The sequence below is a fragment of the Staurois parvus genome, unplaced genomic scaffold (genome assembly GCF_062004578.1).
Source record: "Staurois parvus isolate SC_StPar_1 unplaced genomic scaffold, SC_StPar_1.0 ptg000183l, whole genome shotgun sequence".
Classification (NCBI taxonomy): Eukaryota; Metazoa; Chordata; class Amphibia; order Anura; family Ranidae; genus Staurois; species Staurois parvus.
The window spans coordinates 10,359,553-10,369,542 of NW_028317979.1; the positions used below are offsets into that span (position 1 = coordinate 10,359,553).

The 9,990-nt window shown below is 43.3% G+C and overlaps 1 protein-coding gene across 3 annotated transcripts in view; it reads right to left on the reverse strand.

Annotated features, from left to right (window-relative positions):
- The window catches only part of CCDC18 (coiled-coil domain containing 18), a 92,358-nt gene extending 89,792 nt beyond the window's left edge, over window positions 1-2,566 (reverse strand). For all 3 annotated transcript variants that reach the window (XM_089677308.1, XM_089677307.1, XM_089677310.1), the window contains exon 1: window positions 2,433-2,566. The gene's annotated coding sequence lies outside the window, so the exon portion shown is untranslated. The remainder of the gene's footprint in view (window positions 1-2,432) is intronic.
- Between the last annotated feature and the right edge of the window lie 7,424 nt (window positions 2,567-9,990).

Genomic DNA, 9,990 nt, shown 5'->3' on the forward strand with positions numbered 1-9,990 from the left:
CCATTTGGTTCTGTAAGGGCCGGTCCACACCAGGAACTGCATGTATCATTCACATGCGGTTCAGTGCATTGCGATTTGAGCCCATTCATTTTGAAAGGGCTGAATTACACCAGACCTCAGCAAAAGTATTGCATGCGTTACTTTAAAATATGCAGTTCAACCGGATTCCATGTGATCTGGTGCAGGCAAACACACTGGACTTGATTTACTGAAGAAGGCAAACTCTAGTGCAGCTGTGCATGGTAGCCAATCAGCTTCTAACTTCAGCTTGTATTGTTAAGCTTTGACAGAAAAAATAACACAAACTAGAAGCTGACTGGATTCTATGCAGAGCTGCATCAGATTTTGCACTCTCCAGTTTTAGTAAATCAACCCAATTGCGTTTGTGACACAGATCGCAATTGTAGTGCTTTTCAAATGCGGTGCAAAAAAGCGCACAGAACGCGGGTTTCTCACACTGCGTTCTGGTGTGAACCGGGCCTAAGTACCTAAATACAAAGTGTCCAAATTTTCCTAATTATTTTTATGTTAATGTAAAAAGATACCAGAGAGTTTACTGCTCACTATAATCTAACTTGTTTTTTAACCAACTCCAGAAAGGCATGAAGGTGGATTTCCAGGAATGGGTTAAGGCTAATTTAGTTGCAAGAAAAACAAAGGATTAAACATGAGAATGGAATATTAGGGACGAGTTTAACCACTTGCCTACTGGGCACGTTTACCCTCTTCCTGCCCAAGTCAATTTTCAGCTTTTAGTGCTGTTGCACTTTGAATGACAATTGCACCATCATGCAACATTATACCCATATGAAATTTTTATCATTTTTTTTTCCACACAAATAGAGTTTTCTTTTGGTGGTATTTAATTATCACTGGGTGTTTTATTTTTTGCTAAATGAATAAAGATCAAAAATTAAATTAAAAAAAAAAAAAAGTTTTTCTTTGTTTCTATTATAAAATTTAGCAAACAAGTAATTTTTCCTCCGTTACTGATGTGTGTTGATGAGGCTGCACTGGTGGGCATTGATGAGCAGATTAGCAGCACTGATAATCAGTGCAGCCGTCTCCTTTCACAGTTGCCAGTTAATGGCAGCACTTTCCTCCCACTGTGACAGCATGAGGAAAAGACTGCCAATAACAGGCAACTGTATTTACATGGTGACCAGCTGTGATTGGACACAGCTGATTATGTGGTAAAAGGTCACTGTGATTGGCCCTTTACCAAGTTATGTGATCAGCTGTGTCCAAAGGACACATCGATCACAGAGTGCCAGGCACACACGTTCTGGGAGGATGTCAAGAAGTGGTTCATATTGCAAGGTATTTATTATATTGAGGGGATTTAGACACATTGGGGTTTATTTACTAAAGCTGGAGAGTCCAAAATCAGACTCCCTTCTGCATAGAAACCAGTCAGCTTCCAGGTTTCATTGCCAAAGCTTCATTGAACAAGCTGAGGTTAGAAGCGGATTGGTTTCTATGCAGAAGAAAGTCTGATTTTTGACTCTCCAGCTTTAGTAAATAAACCCCATTGGGTTGGATATATCAGACTATGTTAGTAAGAAGACCCAGAAACTAATTGTTTTGGGACTATGCCACCAAAAGTTATAGATGCGTCAATGAGCATTGATTCATTTATCATAAACACATGTGTGAACAAGCACTTAGGCCCCTTTCACACAAGACGTGCTTTGTTTAGATCAGCGGGCGATCTGTCTGCTGATTCCCAGATGTGCAGAGCAGAGTAGGCACTCATTTTATGCAGAGCAGACATGGACAGACTCCACTCTGCTCTATGGGCAACTGGGAGTAAACTTCTCTGTCTGTTTACACCCAACTACCTCTGATTCAATCTGCCTAGATGGAGGACAGATCCCCCTTTTTTTTGTCGACCGGATTGGAGGTAGGCAGCTGTAAAGACACAAGTCTGTTTACACCCGTCCGTAGGGATACATGGACCATCCAATCAGGTCCATCCGAAAAACTGACAGGCGCACCTCATGGGAACAGTCACATGAAAGGGGCCATAAAGATTCTGGTGGCTGTGTCATGCCATAGCAATACAATCTACATAAAATGTACTATGTAATAGGAGGACCTACTGAGTCTATCCAATCAGGCAGGCTCTTGCTGTGCATAATTGTTGGCAGATCTCATGGAGATTGTACAATCAGATTGTAAGGTGTGTGGAAGGGACAGCCAGCCAGGTTCTTCCTGTCCCATCATAGGTGAGCAGACCTGGCACACACATCTGTCACCTGTACAGGCTCCCAGCAGTTGTGCTGTCACACTGTTCCATTGTACACAACACTCATTCATAACTGACTCGCAGCTCCCCAGATATGGAGGTGATGAAAAAAACATTCCAACTGCTATACTGGCACGTGCGGTGCCCCCCTCACTGCTTTCCAATCCCCCCTTCCTTCACTCACCATGACCAGCTGCAGCCGCTCTCCATTCATCTCATCACACCGAGAACCCCAACTTCCACAACACAGCCTAGCCCCGCCCCTTACGTTATCACCATTACCACCGTGCCACCTAAACTGACAGCCTGGGCTCTAACAAGCTGATTGGATAGAACTAGTAACGTCACCTTCCCGCCTTGTTCTATTCAACCAGTTACAGTGATATCCGTTACTCGTGGGGCGGGTGGTACGACGCTTTACGGTCCCTATAGCGACTAGTCTTACTAACAACTTTATTGACAGACAAGAAAAGTTTACAAAAAAAACTGATTAATTATACCTCGTCATCTCGTCAGACTAGTGCTTCTGTTTGTTAGTGACACAGTCATAGTTTGTTTTGTAGTCCCTGAGAGAATGAAAAGTCATTTTTAACTCTTGTAACTTAATAATAAAAAGGAGGTATTTGTACTACTGCAAGCTTGTTTGAGGGGACAAAGTGGGCAAGGGTAAACCCTGCAATGTTCTTATGCTGTGGGCAACCCCATTGGGGAGACTGTACCTCAGATCTTGTCCAGGGCAACCCCATTGGGGAGACTACCTCACTTCTTGTCCAGGACATACCCATTGGGGACACTGCCTCTCTTCTTGTCCCGGACGTACCCATTGGGGACACTGCCTCACTTCTTGTCCCGGACGTACCCATTGGGGAGACTGCCTCACTTCTTGTCCCCATTGGGAAGAATGTACCTCACATCCTGTCCCGGGCATCACCATTGGGGAAACTGCACCTCACTTCTTGTCCTGGGCATCTGTAATTGGGAGACTGCACCTCACTTCCTGTCCTGGGTATCCCCATTGAGGAGAATGTACCTCACATCCTGTCCCGGGCATTCCCATTGGGGAGACTGTACCTCACTTCTTGTCCTGGGCATCCCCAATGGGGAGACTGTACCTCACTTTCTGTCCTGGCCATTCCCATTGGGGAGACTGTACCTTACTTCCTGTCCTGGGCATCCGCACTAGGGAGACTGTACCTCACTTCCTGTCCTGAGCAGCTCATTGGGGAGACTGTACCTTGCTTTCTGTCCTGGGCATTTCCATTGGGGAGACTGCACCTCACTTCTTGTCCTGGGCATCCCCAATAGAGAGACTGTACCACACTTTCTGTCATGGCCAGTCCCATTGGGGAGACTGTACCTCACTTCTTGTCCTAGGCATTCCCATTGGGGAGACTGCACCTCACTTTCTGTCATGGCCAGTCCCATTGGGGAGACTGTACCTCACTTCTTGTCCTGGGCATCCCTATTGGGGAGACTGCACCTCATTTCCTGTTCTGGTCATGCCCATTGGGAAGACTGTAGTACACCTCTTGCCCTGGGCATCCCCACTAGGGAGACTGTACCTCACTTCATGTCCTGGACATCTTCAATGGGGAGACTGCACCTCACTTCCCGTACTGGACATCCCAAATGGGGTGACGGTACCTCACTTCCTGACCTGGGCATCCCTATTGGGGAGACTACATCAGTGTCCTAGGCATCCCCATTGGGAAGACTGTACCTCGCTTCTTGACCTGGGCATCCCTATTGGGGAGACTACATCAGTGTCCTAGGCATCCCCACTGGGGACACTGTATCTCACTCCCTGTCCAGGGGTGTCACCAATAACAGCCAAAGGAAGTGAAGAGATCTCCTCAAGAGTCATAGACAGCAAATACTTGTGCCATTATCTCAGAAAACTGACATATTACCTCAGAATTGTTAGAGATTCGGTATACAGTCCAACAGAACAGACAATGCACAGTCTATGTGTTTACCTGCTGCTTCTCTGCTAACAGGCAACAGGAACTTTTACTATAGAGAAAAGACATAGAGTTTAACCATAGCTGCAGCTACACACTTATGCAGGTTATAGATGGGTTGAAAATCGGCCGATTTTTCGGCCGGAAAAAAAAAAAAGGCCGATTTTCGCACCGTTAATGGGTTAATTGGTCGGCCGTTTTTCAGGGTTTTGGCACATTTTTTTATCGGTAAAGTTGGAAAAAAATTGTCTGATTTTGCCGATCGGCCGATTTTCCTGGCAATGATGAGCAAATCAGCCGATCGTTTTACCGATGAAAAATCTGCGCATGAGCCATGACCTGCAACAGAAGAAGAAAAAGAAGAGAAAAAAGAAGAAGAAAAATTCCAGTCCGCTATTATATTTGACATGAAAAAGTATTGCGGTTGCAACAATATATTTATTTGTATCCGAATAAAAACATCTGTATCCGAAATGGATACAAATGGATACATTGTTGCAACCACAATACTTTTTCATGTCAAATATAATAGCGAAACTCTCTGCAAGGGACAGAAGTAATTAAATGCCGGCCATAGATGGGACAAAAATCAGCCGATTTTTTTTTTTTTTTTACTGTTGGTAACGTCGGCCTATTGAACGACCGATTTTTCGTTTTTCATTTTTAAAAACAGTCGGTTTTCGACCCGTCTATGGCCTGCATTATAAACACTGCCATCTACTGGTTGAAGGATATATCTCTACTGAACACTGACACTAGATGTACAAAACACATGAACACTGTATTCCAACATATGTATGATTTTCAATTGTTTTTTCTAGGCCCCAGTGTTCTTTCCTGAAATATAACCCTGAAGCTACATTCACACTGAGCGGAGCGTTTTCTGGGGTTTAAGAGTTCTTATTAGGAGTTTTTGAGCATTTTTTTTAGCAGATTTGCAAATATTATAGGCGTTTTTCAGGCATTTTTCATTTAGGCATTTTGCTGTGGCCAACAGAAACTTGTGTAGATGTGTCCTAGGCACATAAAACAGGAAACCAGAATCAAGGACATGGCTGCTGTACAGAGAAGTTCTGTATCTTTCTCCTCCATCTGGGGAGCAGTGTTGGGGCAGCAAGTTTCCTCCCAGGCTCTGCTGGTTCTTGCCCAGATTGTCTTATGTGGATCCCTGGGATCATAGATGCAGGGGTGGTCATGAATGAGAACAATTAATCTTTCAGCTTCCAGAAGCAGACTGTCCTCCAATTTGATCACAAGATGTGTGTTTATAAGGTGTAGAGTCATGCTAGAAAAGTGGGGGAGAGCTGCTGTTTAAGCTGAAAATGCTTGGAAAAAAAACCCGATCATTTCTTGCTGTTCAGGCATTTTCCATTGAAACTGTCTGGATGTAATGAAGATGCCGCTGGGCAAAATGTACATCAAAGTGTCATAACGTCAATTCCTGGTCCAAAAACGTCCAAGCCAAGTGAGAACGAGGCTTGAAATGCACTGCGGCCATTTTAGAATCTTACAGGCTGGAAACACTGGTGTCGGTCTATAGGCACCTGAACATGTGAGTGTAATAGGGTTTGTGTATGTGATTCAATGTTCACAATTAAAAATTACTACGTAATTAAATAGTCTGCTGCATTCTCGTGGGAGGAATACCTTGTTAACCACTTGCCGACCGCAGATAGCCGAATGATGGCTTCACTGCGGCAAGCCAGTTCTGGTAGGGCGTCATATGATGTCCTCCCAGAACGCGCCCTCCCGTGCCCCCGGGGGCGCGCACCCGGCGATCTCTGTGCTCGCCGTGTCCTATGAACACAGCTGATCACGTGAGGTGGTAAAAGGCCAATCACAGTGGCCTTTTACCACGTGATCAGCCATGTCCAATGACACAGTAGATCACTGGTAAATGCAGTTGCCGGTTACCGGCTGCACTTTCCTCATGTTGTCACATTGCCTCATTGTCAGAGGAGGGATCGGCACCGATCATCAGTGCCCAGCAGTGCCACCCACCAGTACTGCCCATCAGTGCTGCCCACCTGTGCCCAGCAGTGCCGCCCATCTGTGACCATCAGTGCTGCCCAGCAATGCCACCCATCAGTGCCACCTATCAGTGCCCATCATTGTTGCATATCAGTGCCACTTCATCAGTGCCGCCTATCAGTGCCCATCAGTGCTGCCTATCAGTACAGCCTCATCAATGCACATCAGTGAAGGAGAAAAATGACCTGTTTGCAAAATTTTATAATAGAAACAAAAAACAATTTTTTTTTCACAATTTTTTCTCTTTTTTTGTTTATAGCGCAAAAAAATAAACACCCAGTGGCAAGTACATACCACCAAAAGAAAGCTCTATTTGTGTGAAAAAAGTTATAAAAATTTCATATGGGTACAGTGTTGCATGACCACGCACTTGTCGCTCAAAGTGCTGAAAGCTGAAAATGGGCAGGAAGGGGGTATAAGTGCCTGGAAGGCAAGTGGTTAAGCCGCATATATTGGAGGCAAACTGAGAATCCTTTATACTTGGCCATCACCAAAGAATCGCTGAAGGGGAGATATCACTGTGAGAGGGTGGTCTCCTAGAAGACCAAAAGCATATCTGACCACCATAAATGGGGTAAAAAAAAATCTGGTCAGTGAGCATCTACACTTTATTCCTGTGGGCACATGGTGAAGATTTCAGTTACAATTATCTCTGCTTTGGTTTGGGACATAGATATAAGAAGCCACAAGGATTGGCACTATATTTATGGACATTTGTTTTACAGTTTTGCACATACTGTATATGTATTTATTTGCTAATACTGTTTTGTTAATGATTCAGAACATCCAATTTTGTCCAGAACTGGAATGTGTGCACTGAATTTGAGGTATTAATCATAGGGATGTTTTGTAATACCAATCCCCCATTTATTGCATATTATATCACTTTATTTGGTTATGTAAAAGTGTAGCGCCTTCCTATTCTATTTTTTGATCATTTTCCATTGAAGTCTATGGGGACTAAAATGCACAAATCTGCCTGAAAAGCAAAGAATGTATTTTTTTTGAGCCACAGGTGTTTTGCTACAGGCAACAAATTGCTCAAATGTAAACACGGGCCAATGACATGAATGGGAATTTCCTGTTTTTGAGACTTTCTGAGCTTGGTGCTGAAAAACAGTCAAGTGTGAACAGGGCCTGAATGTTCATTAAAACTTTGTCAAGTGTATTACCATTTTGTAAGGGTCTGTGAAGTTGGTTGCAGCACGCGATACGTAATAAGGTAGCAGGACTGCTTTCCACAGTGCGGAGTGTATGTGAGAACATGAGAACATTCTGTCCTTCTATGCCCCGGGTGCCGGCCTCTGAAGTGCATGTTCAACGCAGCATAAAACGAAGTCGCACTCTGTGAAGTCACACCGTAGGTTTCTATCAAAGTAACAGGCTTCCAGGCGTATTCCCCGTTCTAAAGGGTTAGTTCACCTTTAACTAAAAACTGCCTATAATGGGCGTATGTAGATAAAAACAAACTGCAGATTTGACCAAAGTTGAACAATGCTCTTGCTATACAGTGCCTTGAAAAAGTATTCATACCCCTTGAAATTTTCCACATTTTGTCATATTACAGCCAAAAATATAAATTTATTTTATTGGGATTTTATGTGATGGATCAACACAAAGTGAAAGCAACAAAGTTGATTAAAAAAAAAAGGTTTAAAATAAAATAGATCTATAAATGAAAAAAATTAAAGCGCCCTTCCCCTGTGCTTACGCACAAATGGGAACATATACATGAGTCCTGCATGCATATGTAAACAGTGATCACACCACACTTGTGAGGTATTGTCACGAATATCAGAGCGGGAGCAATAATTAAAGCTCCAGCCCGCCTGTGTATATCTAAACTGGTAACCTGTAAAGAGTTTTTAACCTCCCTGGCGGTATGATTATTTCAGATTTTTGGTGCTGAAAGCGGTACCATTATTTTGCATGGAAATATGTATTTTTTTTTTTATTGCAGGCTGTAATTTTTAGGAATAACTCACTGAAATCTGTCCGAACAAGAGTCTAGTAAACATTCCGGATATGACAAAACTTGAAACACGAAATCATAAATTATAATTTAATAAATAATCATAAAAAATAATATAATAATAAATTTAATTCAATATTATAATCAAACCAAAAACACTGAAATTTGAAATATAGCGCCAAGTTCGCACATCGCTGAGCAAAGACGCAGAATCGTTTTCAGCGTCTGATGACGAATTTCCCCACGAATCATTATCACTCAATTCTGCAAGTGGTTCTGATTTACTATCGCTGTTCTCTAGCCGGTCTAAAACCGCTTTTGACCTAAAGGGACACTTTTTGGACACCGTGGACTTTTCTAAGTTTCCAGGCAGAAAGAACAGTCAAAATGCAGGCAGGGCACAGGACAAAGCACTCGGGACAAAATGTATGTGAAATGGTTTGAAACAGCAATGTTTTACTATGTAATATTTGTTTACAAAAAAATGACATTTTTTAACATTTTTAAAATTGCCGCTGTCCCGACGTCACAGGGACCGGAACACGGAAGCCGGATGCTGGCATCGGCCGGAGGAGATGGACGGGAACGCTGCAGGGGACGCATCGTGGGAGCGAAGGACAAGGTAAGCGCTGCAGGGACTCCCTGAGCAACGCCACATGGTAAGCCCGAGTGTAGTTCGGGGTTACCGCTCTTGGTACTGAAATTTTACCCCGAGCTACACTCGGGAATACCGCCAGGGAGGTTAAAAGTGTTGCCTATGGAGATTTCTAGGTATCATAGTTTGGCGCCGTTCCACGGGCGTACACAATTTTAAAGTGTGGTACTCAGCGTAACATCAGCTTTTATATATATGAACATAAATTAGGTAGTGTCTGTGTGCAATAAAATTCATGAAAGTGTATTTTTTCCAAAACAATTACGTTTGAAAAACCGCTGTGCAAATACCATGTGACACCCACTATTTAATTCTCTAGTGCCTCTTCAAGAAAAAAAAATTTGGGGTTCTAAGTCATTTTTTAGCAACAAAAATTGATTTTTACATGTAGGAGAGAAAGTTCAGCATTGGCCTGGTAGAGAAGTAGTTAAAATATAACTAGGGCAAGGTTCAAACCCGGCGTATCGTGAGTGGGCCTCAACAGAAGCTTTCTGAGTGTTGAGCTTCATGCATTTTGGTGCATTTGTCGCTTGTTTTGATATGCACAAAAATTAGTGTCTGCATGCCATGTATGGGATGCTGTTAAAATGTTACTAAACCCACAACAGTAAAATCAGTCTGTATATGCAGTAAAGCATGCTTGTTATACTCACGGTGGAACCTAAGGAGTTAATCCTCCGAATTGTGTAAAAATGCTGTTTGATCCTGACTTATCTGATCCTCCCCTTCTTCCATTGTCCCCCTCTTCTCTCCTGATAGAACAGAGGCCGGGGGGGGGGGGGGAGCTGCACATGCTCAGTTTGGTGTGCATTGATAGTTTTTTTTTCAGAGAGTGCATGTGATCAGTACAGGACCAATCAGCACTGTCCAGACAGAGGTGAGGAGTTCTGCATCCTCCTGCAAGCGTTAACCAGTGTTCTGCTGGACACTAATAGAAGTCACAAGATTGCTCTAACTGCTGATGAGAAAAGGTATTTAGCAGTTTATATTTATTAAAATAATTGCACTTCCATGTTCTGTGTAATGTGGGAGACCAGATCCAGTGAATGCAGGGTCCTGGGTTTAGTAACACTTTAACCACTTGCCTACCGGGCACTTTTCCCCCCTTTGTGCCCAGGCCAAT